The sequence below is a fragment of the Amia ocellicauda genome, chromosome 16, assembly GCF_036373705.1.
Source record: "Amia ocellicauda isolate fAmiCal2 chromosome 16, fAmiCal2.hap1, whole genome shotgun sequence".
NCBI lineage: Eukaryota > Metazoa > Chordata > Actinopteri > Amiiformes > Amiidae > Amia > Amia ocellicauda.
Genome location: NC_089865.1, coordinates 24,602,984 through 24,615,084, shown reverse-complemented (window position 1 = coordinate 24,615,084; position 12,101 = coordinate 24,602,984).

Here is a 12,101-nt window from a genome sequence, read left to right as displayed (position 1 = left end):
ATTAAATGTGGGTATATTTACAATCCAGAAATAAATGTCAATGAGTACCAATCAGATGTATAGAATATCAATCAATCAATTTTTATTTGTATAGCGCCCTTTGCAGGGTAGCCACAGAGCACTTTATAGCGTGATAAACATACAGCAAAATTTAAAATAAAATAAAAATAGACCTTTAACTAAAATAAAGTAAACCAACATTAAATACTGTGTTCTATTGTAGGGGTCTCAAACCCCTAAGCAGGGCCATTTCCAGCCTTTTGGGTGCCCTAAGCAGGATTTAATTTGGGGGCAAGCCTCACTCTGTTCCCAGTCCCAATGACACTCGTTTAGTGGTTTGCAAATGTTTTGCCCCAGGCTCAGTCATAGTCATCAGCCCATCATGTCTAGTCTGAAGTCTGCCAATGAACAAAGGTCCTGACCAGGGACGGACTGGGCCAAAAAAACGGCCCTGGACCACCACAACCGGCCTGCACATACTCCCCACCTACACACGCATGTTCACACACCACCACATCTGCATCACAGCTATTGTTGTACACTAAATCTGAGGGGACCCCAATCTACATTTTGCTAGAATATGGAATATGGGACAGCAGTCTATACTGTATAGAGAATGTAGATAGAATGTTTATGGGTAGTCAATTATATGAAAATGTAATGTATTTTTCATAATTTATTCTCAGGCTATATTATAATAATGCATATTATTTAGCAAATAAACATGTTAATGAACCTAACTGTAACTAGGAAGAAGTTTAAATGTGTCTATTCCATGTTTTCTACAGTACCAACATTAAACAAAGCAATGGATAAGTTATTGTGGTGCACCATATGTTCTCCTAAGACAGTGGTTCCAAACCCTGGTCCTGGAGGACCCTCTACTCTGCTGGTTTCTGTTCCAACCGAGCTCTCAATTACTTAATTGAACCCTCAATTTAACTAATAATTTCCTAAGTCAGAGCCTTTTAATTCTATAAACTGTAGGGGTGTCACACCCCCTATCTGACAGTTGCCCCCAGTCACCAACAGATGTCACCCTTTTTCCTGTTTTCACCTCATTCTCTCCTGCTGTTTATTCAATCATCATTCCTCTCAATTTGCTGACCTCTAATCCCCTCTTTATAAACCCTTTGTTCTGTACAAAGTTTGGTCCCAGTAGCAATCCTAAGCCTTCTTTCTTAGTGTTATCCCTGTGTATCAGACCAGTGTTTTCTTCTTCAACCACTGACCTTTGGATTTCCCCGACAATCCTGTTTGTTTGATCGCCTGACCTTTTGCCTGAACCTTTGATTAAGAGTAAAGCTTAGACTCTATTGTTCCTGTCTCTCCTGCACTCTGCACCTGGGTCCAGCTTTCCTGGTTTTCCCCCATCACGATGGGGTTTTAAGTATAGAATTGTATAAATAACTTATTAAAGAACCAACTATTTTATTACACAATTTAAAAAGTCAAATCTAAGCAGATTGTTACTTCAATTAAGGTTCAATTAAGTAATTGATAGCTCAGTTGGAACAAAACAGCAGGGTAGTGGGATGACTTCTCACAACTTTGGTAATAAATTCTAAGTTTGCTTCTACAAAATCAAAACTCATTTGATAATGTTGCAGCAACAATGGTGCTCGAAAATGTCGAATCCATGTAGCAGAGAGCAACCAGACTTATTCCAGGTCTGAAGGGAAAGTCCTACTCGGAGAAACTGAGGGAACTGAACCTTTTCACCCTGGAACAGAGGAGACTACATGGGGACTTGATCCAAGTCTTCAAAATCATGAAAGGCATCAACCACATCAAACCAGAGGAGCTTTTCCAGATCAGTAGGGACACACGCACCTGGGGACACAAATGGAAATTGGGCTTCAAGGCATTCAAAACAGAAAACAGGAGACACTTCTTTACACAGAGAGTAGTCACAATCTGGAATAAACTACCCAGCGATGTGGTAGAAGCTGAAAGTTTGGGAACATTTAAAAATAGACTGGATAGGATCTTTGGATCACTTAGATATTATTGTACACCAAGCGAGCACGATGGGTCGAATGGCCTCCTCTTGTTTGTAAACTTTCTTATGTAATTTCTACAACAAAAACACACTTTCTACATTATTCTAGCAACATGTAGAATGGTGTTCCGTCAGGTTAATTCCAGCATTATGTTCAGACTCAGAGTGCTACAGATCACACATTGAATTTTATATGGATGTCTATCTCCCTCTGTGCCCTGGACTTCACTTTTTCTCCCTTAACATTTCAGCCGCCCCCCGTATTTTTTACTGTGTTGCTTTTCCAAGATATTAAAAAAAAATAAAGTGGACATCCCTCTATAGCTGCTACATCAACGACCCGTGGCTACGTCACTGTCAGTGTGTGTATGATGGAAGGGGATAAGCTAAGGGCTGCAGAGGGAGAGATGTACCATTGGGCAATTCTGTGGTGCTCAACTTTCTAGCCCCACCTAAAACCTTTTTTTTTAAATGGTCTGGCCCAGTTGAACGGCTGGGGCCGCGACATAATAAATATATTTGAGGGTGATTACTAAAAGAATACAACTGAAGAACTGAGGTTTATTTTGCAGACCAGGGGGTACATCCACTTTCCCTCCCAAACCGTCTTGCACAGCAAAAACACTCAGAACTTAACTCTAGTACACTCCCAATCGAACTCCTCTTGCGGCACATTATACTGCCTTACTGGCACACACTCATACACATTCTGCCTGGCAACCTATCAGTCAAGCCAGGATTGCTATACAGCCCCCCCCCCCCCAAGTCTCTCGCCCCCAAGAGAAAGACAAAATCGCCTTAGCATCCTGGCTGCTTCCTGTTCCATGCAAGGCAGATGTGAGGGAGGGGGGAGCCACGGGGGGCAGAGTCAGGCTCCCTCATAAGGGAAAAGGGGGCAGGGGCTGAGGACGAGGGTTCAGGACACAGGGCAACAGGAGTAGGGTCGGGCCTGACAGGTACAAGGGTAGGGGCAGTAGTGGAAAGGTCAAAGGGAACAGGTGAGGGGCAACAGACACAGTAGGGAGCGAGGCGATCTTGATGCAGGACCACTGTCTTGCCCCGAAGGTATACCACCGCCCACTTGCTGTCAACTTCACCCGCATCTGGCTGAACACCCACACCAGTTGAAGAACTTGGGCCCACAAACTCCGCAGATGAGTTGACCCCACGAAGATCTCTTCCCAGTCCAGCCTGCGACCATCTGCTACACACTGTTGGACCTTGCGGAGCTCAGGGTCTTGCTCCTGGCGGGCCTGCCAGTCAGACCCCGACAGGGAGAGTGGAGCTCAGTAGGTGGGTGACGCCTCTCCCATCAGCTCCTGCTCCCGGGCCTCCCTCTTTTGACATCCAAAAGAGTCTGCTGTACAGGGCCTCCTTGACAGGCCTTTGGCAATCAGGTGGGCCGCCCCCTTCCAGTGCTGGATGGTGTACTGGAAGTACTGGAGCTGTTCAATCCAGCGTGCCAACTGCCCCTCCGGCTCTCTGAAGGACATAAGCCCGCGCAGCGCTGGCAGCCCTCATAGGTAGTGGTAGAAATGGTGGGTTGCCTCCACAGCAGCGAGCAGCTCTCAACGGGTGAGTTGCACTTGGGCTTACTAAGTGTCCGACTGTAATACATCACCACCCGCTCACCTTCTGGGGTCTCCTGGGCCAGCACCCCACAAATCACATTGTCGCTGGCGTCTGCTCGCACGGTCAAACGTGGCGGAGGCATTGCAGAGGCCAAACGGCATGGCATGGAATTGCCAGAGCCCCCGCCCAGTAGAGAAAGCTGGGGCCAGGGCCACCTGCCAATAGCCGCTCCATAGGTCGAGGGAGGAAAACCAAGTGGAGCCAGCAATCAGGTCCAGCAACTCATCAATCCGGGGCAGCGGTATGAGTCTTTGATAGTCACAACAAGGTAGTCGACACAGAACCTTCAGGTTCCATCCTTCTTCAGGACCAGGACTACTGGGGAGGTCTTGAGGCCGGCGGCTTCCATCTCCTCAAGGGCCTAGTCTGCAGTGGTTTGGAGGGCTGCAGGGATCTGGCATGGGATGTGTCAATGTGGTGCTGGACGACGTGGGTCCTGCCAGCATTAGCAAGGGTCATGGCGAAACTGTGGCGGAACTTGTGAAGCAGGGCCCACAGCTGCTCACCTTGCTCCTCCTGCAGGCCTATGGCCCACACCTGTCTCTTGATGGCAGTGGCACCGACCTCATCGGCCATTGGGGGTTCTGGAGGGGGTGCCGTGGGGGACATCTGGGCTCTCTGGGCTTGTACTCTGGCATTCTCAAGGTGTGAGCCCCCAGCCTAACATATTACCTAAAGGTTTTTGAGCATGCTGAGATAAAAAAAAGATTAATAATTTTTGCAGTTTTACCTTTAACTTGTCAGCCATCAACCTCAACTGAAAAAGTTACCTTGACCACAAAAATCACGCTGGGTTTAACATAGATGTTAAAATCATATATATCACCTTGTTTGACTGGTAATTGATAGGGCTTTTGAGAACAAATATCAAGAACACCTAAATTACCATTTGGCTAGTTGCCAGTGTAGCCAACTTCAGTTGAACTAAAATGACTGCTTTATAAGTAATTCACCAGATTTTCCAGTTCTGCACTAAAACTGAGGAATTGGGCTTCTATTTCCACAGAGCCAGGGCTGGCCCTAGCCTTTGAGGTGATTTGATTGTGGGGCCCCCCACCTCGCCGCAAAACATTTTAGTGGTGCACATCTTTATGGCAGAGAGAAAATGTTTAGGTAAAACTAAGAGAGACACAAACATTTAAATAGTACACATCACATATCATGTATTGCACTTGAACATACATTGAAATAGATTCAGTACTACATACAAATGTAAATAGTGCACTGTGCACACTGAAATAACAACAATAACTAATAAAGAGTTTAGGTAAAAAAAACACCCACGCCATGAATACTCAGTACTGAAAATACTATATTTCATTAAAAAAAACTAAATTATAAAAAAAATGCAATACTATCAAAAATCATTAGCTGACAACTGGCAAACTACTGTAGTAGTTACTTCTAGCTAATCAGTATCATAATTTGGATGGCAACTGGCAGAAGGCTAGTGTGGAGTTGCGGCTAGTCTGCAAAAGACGCACCAAGCTCATGATTTTCTGTTTTAGGTTGCTGCTCTTTTGTTTGCTTGTTCTGCTTACAGGAAGGTTTGAAGAGGCTGGGACTCAAAGGGTTAAATAGTTTTGGGTTCTAAAAATCCTCCACTTTGAGGAAGTTAAGATGAGGAGTGCTATGTGAATAACTCTGTCCTAACTATGTCATTGTCTATACTTAATGGTGTCTGTACTTGATGTTCTTTATATAAAAATAGAACGGGAAAGAATGTGCAATGTTTGTAAGTTAAGATGCAACAGAAATATATGTGAACTGATTTTGTAAATATAACAGATATTGCTGAATTTTGTATGCTATTAATCTCTTGTCCTCGTGGCCCCTGGGGACACCTCCAAATCAATTTCACCGGCCTTCTTCCTAAATGTCATGGCTGTCTGATCACCATTGACCACTTTTCCTGCCTTCCCTGACTGTTCTGCCACCACAGCTGCCCGCATCTTTGCTTCTGAGGTTGTCCCTCACTGGGGTGTGTGTCAACAGCTCATCTCTAACCAGGGCACACATTTTACGGGCATGGTCATGAAACTCACCTGTCTCCTTCTGTGTGTGAAGCAGTGTTTTCACATCCCTTACCATCCTTGGAGTAGCAGCCTGGTGGAACGTGCCAACACTGCGGGCCCGCTGGAAACACTGGTCTCAAGTAAAGCTATATGAAAAGAATGCTAACCCTGTATCTTCTTCCCACAGGCCTGCGACCAGTGTAGACCTGAAGCATATAACCACTTCCTTTTAAAATTTCAGGTGTGTGCCGACCTGAAGCATATAACCACAATTTCAGGTGTTTTATTTTTATACTTATGGCTGTCCACATCTGTCGGCCAAACCAACAGCACATATTCCCCAGATGATGACAGGACGAACGGAACTCCTTCTATCTGATCACTGCAGCATATGACATTAAATTTGTCAAAATGTTGGGTTTGTATGTATGTACCTGCAGCGGTTGACAGTGGTGCTCCATTAATAGCACAACCTGTTGAGTGCTTTACGCGGGTCATGACAGCATTTGGTGGACTTATGCCACCGGATGGAAAACCAAAATTCAACTTTTGCCCGTCCACCTAACCAAAACTAGGACCAATACGGGGAGATGGTACACCCCCAAAGAGGAGAAGTACTCTCTGAAGTTAACATATTCTCTCCCCTCTGAAACCTGTCAGAATGCTTCCCGTAAGTGGAACAAGTGCAATTGTTCAATCATGGGCATCCTAGGTACTTGCAACATGTCACACATAACCTTCCAGAACAGCTTCCGCCTACGTGCCACATCCCATAGCCACATGGAGGCCTTTTACTCATCCGTCCCCACCACAAATGGCATATATTGGATTTGTGGCCTCAGAGCCTATTGGGTCCTTCCAGCAAATTTCACAGGTTGTTGCTATTTGGGATACGTACTGTATACCCTGCCTTACGCAACATCTCCACACTCCCAGGCATCCCTGTCAGCCACCTGCATGTTTCTACACGAGAAATTTATGAAAGTACTAGATTCTTTATGATTTTGTTTCCTAATTTTGGTGTTGCTCGAAATACTAAAGAAATTCACTTGGTTTCATCTGTATTGGAATCTGTTGCTAATAATACTACTGATGCACTGTATAATGTTCTACCGAAATGGTGGCTATACGTACTGTTGCCCTCCAGAATCGCATGGCCCTCGTTTATTTACTCACTGTCCAAGGGGGGACTTGTGCTCTTATAGGCAAAGAATGTTGTACATACATACCTGATTCCTCTGAACACATTTATGACTTAGTAGTTCATATACAGAAGGAAGCTCAAAAAACTCCAGGACTCATTCATCACCACAGGAGGGTGGTGGTCCTGGTTAACTAATACTTTCGGAAGCTCTGTATTGCTATTTGTTGTTTATATTGTAGTACTCCTCATCTGTATCTATATTGTTATTCAATGCACTCAGTGCCTGTTTCGAAAAGTCTCTGATACCCTCTTTCCTGTCTCCTCTGCTTCAGCCTGACCACTTTCCAGCACCCCTGGGAATTGCAAGGACCAGGCTCCTTTTCTTTAACTGATTATCACATACAACATGACTAGTGTCGCATCCTAGCCCATATAATAACATGTATTACTTGCCTTGAATACATACAGAGCTGTAGAATTGCGGCTAGTCTGCAAAAGACACACCAAGCTCATGATTTTCTGTTTTTTACAGGAGGGTTTGAAGAGGCTGGGACTCAAAGGGTTAAATAGTTTCAGGTTCTAAAAATCCTCCACTTTGAGGAAGTTAAGATGAGGAGTGCTATGTGAATAACTCTGTCCTAACTCTGTCATTGTCTATACTTAATGGTGTCTGTACTTGATGTTCTTTATATAAAAATAGGAAAAACAAGTATCCAGAATGTCTGTACCATATAAGGAGCTGTTTTTCTAACTCAAGAGAAACCATAAAAATATCCTCGGACTGCTCCTCGTGTTATGTGTTATGGTAACGGACAATGTACTGTATCATATAAATATGTGTGTGTGTGTGTAAAGTGCCTTTAAGAATCTGCTATCATAGAGACCGTCTCTGTGATCACATTCTTCCAAGCTGCTTGTATCGCAATAAACTTCTATCTTCACATACTTCTGGTTCATCGGTCTGACTTATTTGGAAAAATCCATACACATATAAGAGTTGGATTCAACACTAAGTGATGTGACCCTCCACCACAAAACCAGTCACATCACCAAAATGTGATTCGTACTTCATCTGATTGAGCTGGATTATTGCTGTATATATAATATGTTAAAATATGTTCATTCCTCACAAAGTTACGAAATTTTAAAGTCCCACTACTTTATACAAAACAGTTGTTAAAGTTCTGATGACATTCTCTTCATACACTCCTCAGCAATATACACTTATATCCATCATTTTTACATTAAATTTAGCATACATATCTCTGACGTGTGTTTTGACCGAGAGTCTAGACAATGTGCTCCAGTCACAGATAAAATTACCCTCTCCCTCTTGGGTTTGGATGGTCTAATATTCACAAATATAGTAGCCTATTGTTGTGTTCTGTATAACTGCATACAGTGTGTTTAAATAGACAGTTGGATGCGGTCACTATTCAGTGTTGTTATGACAATGAATTGCTTTGCTGGTCAGATCTGCGCACATTCTGCACAACGTGAACGCGCCCGTGTATTATTTGGTTGTATCAGAAGTAATCAAATGTGTTAGACTACATGTAGTATTTCCGTCATTATTATTATTATTTATTTATTGGCAGACGCCCTTATCCAGTGCGCAGTGGCGGAACTAGAGCTTTATACATGGCTTGGCCAGGGAGTGGTCAAGGCTACTTCAGGGGGTCCATAGACCATGACAGAAAATTAGTGTGTAACCCTAATCTGGCCAAAGGTCTAAACTTACACAGCGACTCAACTTTCGTAAAAGAGCTTGTGGAGCTGTGGAAATATTCTCTCTCCTTATTCTTCTTCTTCTGTATCTCGCATCCAACGTTAATATTCTCTCTTCCATGTCCCCGATTTGAAAAATGCGCCGCCGAACGTCAAGATAAACGCTTCTTTCAGCAAGAGGTGAAATGAGATGTCAATCAGCATCAAACTGCCAGTAGCGAATGAAATTTTGGTGTGCAACCCGGGGTGGACAATCAGATGTCAGGGGTGTCCAGTGCCACCCTGGACACCCCGCTGGCTCCGCCAGTGCCAGGGCGACTTACAAATAAGAGCAATACAGTACAGTTCAGTTCCAAGCATAATGCAATTTACAAAATACAATTTACACACGTGTATAGGAAATACAGTAGACAATACAATGTAGTCATATATGGGGCGCCAAATGTAAAACAGTGCACACTTTTTTTTTAAGTGTCTTTTTTTCACACATTTAACTTAAACCTTGTGTTTTTCTTCCACATTTAGTAAATACTTAAGCCGTTTTTTTTCCACATTTATAAAGATTTAGTTTTTTAAAATAAATACTTAAATAAATGCTTAATCTCCGTTTTTGAAAAATAATTATTTATCGTTTCATTAAATATTTAACTAAATCCTAAATCTCGGAGTCACAAAATAAATATATAGTTTGTAAATACATATTTAGTCTAAATATAAATGTTAAATATAAATGTAAATGTTAAATATAAATATAAATGTTAATTATAAATATAAATGTAAAAGTTACAAATGAATGTTATATCTAAATGTTAGATATAAACATAAAATTTAAAATCTAAATGTTTAATATAGATATAAATGTTGAATGTGGAGTTTGCAAAATAAATATATAGCTAACATGCAAATACAGTCCCGCTCCTCTGGTCAGGTCAGCCTCTCACAGCAGCTCTTTGGTGTATTCTTCGCAGCAGTAAGACAGGCTGCTACCTCAGATTTAAAGTCAAGGAGACTATTCTGTTCTTTCTTGGGGATTCTGCAATTTTCACTGTCCCTGCGGTACAGGAGCCATGCCTCTACAATGGTAAGGTCCAGCATGTGGAAGATTAGCCGAAGATACCATTTCCTAGATCTAATCTTGGTCCTGTACAATGCAAGAAGTTAATCTAGGAGGTCCACCGCACCCATTAACTTGTTGTACACAATTACAAAACTGGGGCTTGTAAGTCACTTCCACTGTCACTGGTTTCTTCAGTGGGCTTAGGAATGTACTCATCTTCCTCATCACTTATCCCTAGCTCATCCTCACTTTCATCTGGGGGAATTGCTAAATCTATCGCTTTCCCTTTGCCATAAAACACTGATGGAATCATTGCTCTGATAATAAAAATAGTAATATAACAGTATTATAATAGGTAAAATGACATTATTACAATTATAATGACAACACATTACTAAGGGTGATTAACCTCCAGGTTACATACCAAAATACATTAATTTTACATAGTAATACTAATGTGATAATACATTTTAATGATGAAAACAATTCTTTACTTAACTATAATTATGAATCCATTTTTTAAAAAAATAAAAATGCTGAAAATCCTGTTTTTGCGGTGTATTTCTTCACACTGACAAGGCAAGATTCCTGACCATAAGTCAAGGCACATGGAGGAAGTGAAATCACCAAAAAAAAGCCACCTGACCAAATGGCAGCCTGCCATTGGTTTATTTAGACTGTTACCTTGAGGTAACAGCCTGCAACTACATAACTGAAGCATTTGTATGTGTATAATACAGCAAAACCTGGATTGTTACCCTCAAGTTACAATATGCAATAGAGGAATATAATGTGTTCTGTTACTAAGGCAAAACTGAAGGCAAAACTAACCCCAAGAACAAGCAGGAACTAAAGGCAGCTGCAGTACAGGCCTGGCAGAGCATCACCAGGGAAGAAACCCAGCATCTGGTGATGTCTATGGGTTCCAGACTTCAGGCAGTCATTGACTGCAAAGGATTTGCAACCAAGTATTGAAATTCACTCACAATTTAATTCATGATTATGTTAGTTTGTCCAAATACTTTTTAGCCCCTAAAATTGGGGGGACCACATCTAAAAATGGGTGTAATTCCTACATCGTTCACCCAATTTGGAAGTAACTACCCTCAAATTAAAGATGAAAGTCTAGTTTCCTTTCAAATCTATTGTGGTGGCATACAGTGCCAAAATGATGACAATTGTGTTACTGTCCAGATATTTATGGACCCAACTATATGCCTTCCTAACACGTGCTAATGGAACACCACATCTCCCTCACAGTTCACTACATTATACATTTAAAGGAGAACCCTTTAAATGACAGTACTTGTAATTTAGTAATGTACTCTCCTGTAAGATAGCATATGTTATACGTTTTGTCATACTACTTCCCTTGCTTTACTAGTACTTGTATTGTTTATTTTAATTCCACCATGCTCCCTTTCCCTTGGCCCTTGACTGTGACCTAGCATCTTGTCTGCACTTATCAGCTTTTACAATCTAGGATGTAATACCTCATATTTTTTACTGTATATCTCATATACACTTGTGTTAATTGTAATTTATAAAATGTATTATGCCTTTAATTGCACTGTATTATTGCACTTTATATTGCTCTTATATTTTGTAAGTCGCCCTGGACAAGGGCGTCTGCTAATAAATAAATAATAATAATAACTCACACATAAGTGGACTTTGAAACGGTGTCCAGGATCGTGGGGGTGCTGACAGTGTTTTTTCCGTTTGTCAGAGCGGGGGGGTTGCTGACAGTGTTTTGCGGAGTTACTTCTTCATTCTTGGATTCTTTGGTTGTATTATTTTTAGGGGGCTGTGAGAAAATACAATGGGTGGCTGATGGTGTTTTGTCAGACTGTTTGACCGTGCCATTACTTCATAATCGTATTATTTTTAGGGGGGCTGAGAAAAAATACAGTACACACAAATGCTTATCCGGCATGACATATTGGAAGGGGTACACTGGAAGCCACAAGGTAAAGGGGCTATGTCCTGTATACATGGGGAAACCAGAGCACACCCTACAACTAAAGTCAGGATCAATACTGGTGGCTGTGGCTAAAGCATTGCCATACCCTATATTGTTGGGGAGAGACTGGCCCTTCTTTGACTGTATACTACGTAAAGATGCATCTTGGTTTCATGTCAGCAACATAAGCAGGAACAGGAGAAAACAATTAAGTATTTTTTTCCACTCCAATCTGACCGTTTTAACCCTTGGTTCTGTCCACATAAAACAAGGCATGAGCACCGGGCAGAGTGTATATAAGGAACTTTAATGTGTTTAACAAGAGTGTTGCTGTTCAGTGTGACTTGGTGGGCTGGGTTACCCCTATTGGGTAAATGAATGATGCCCAGTAGAACTCACATGATTAAACATGCCATTATCACTCTGCCAGATGCCAGGATTAGACTGCAAGCATACAGGGTCCCAGAGAGTCAGAGAATCCGGAATCGTGTACAGAGTGGTGTGACAGCCACAAGACCATGGGGCAGTTTACACCATGGAACCAGGATAGGCCATTACAA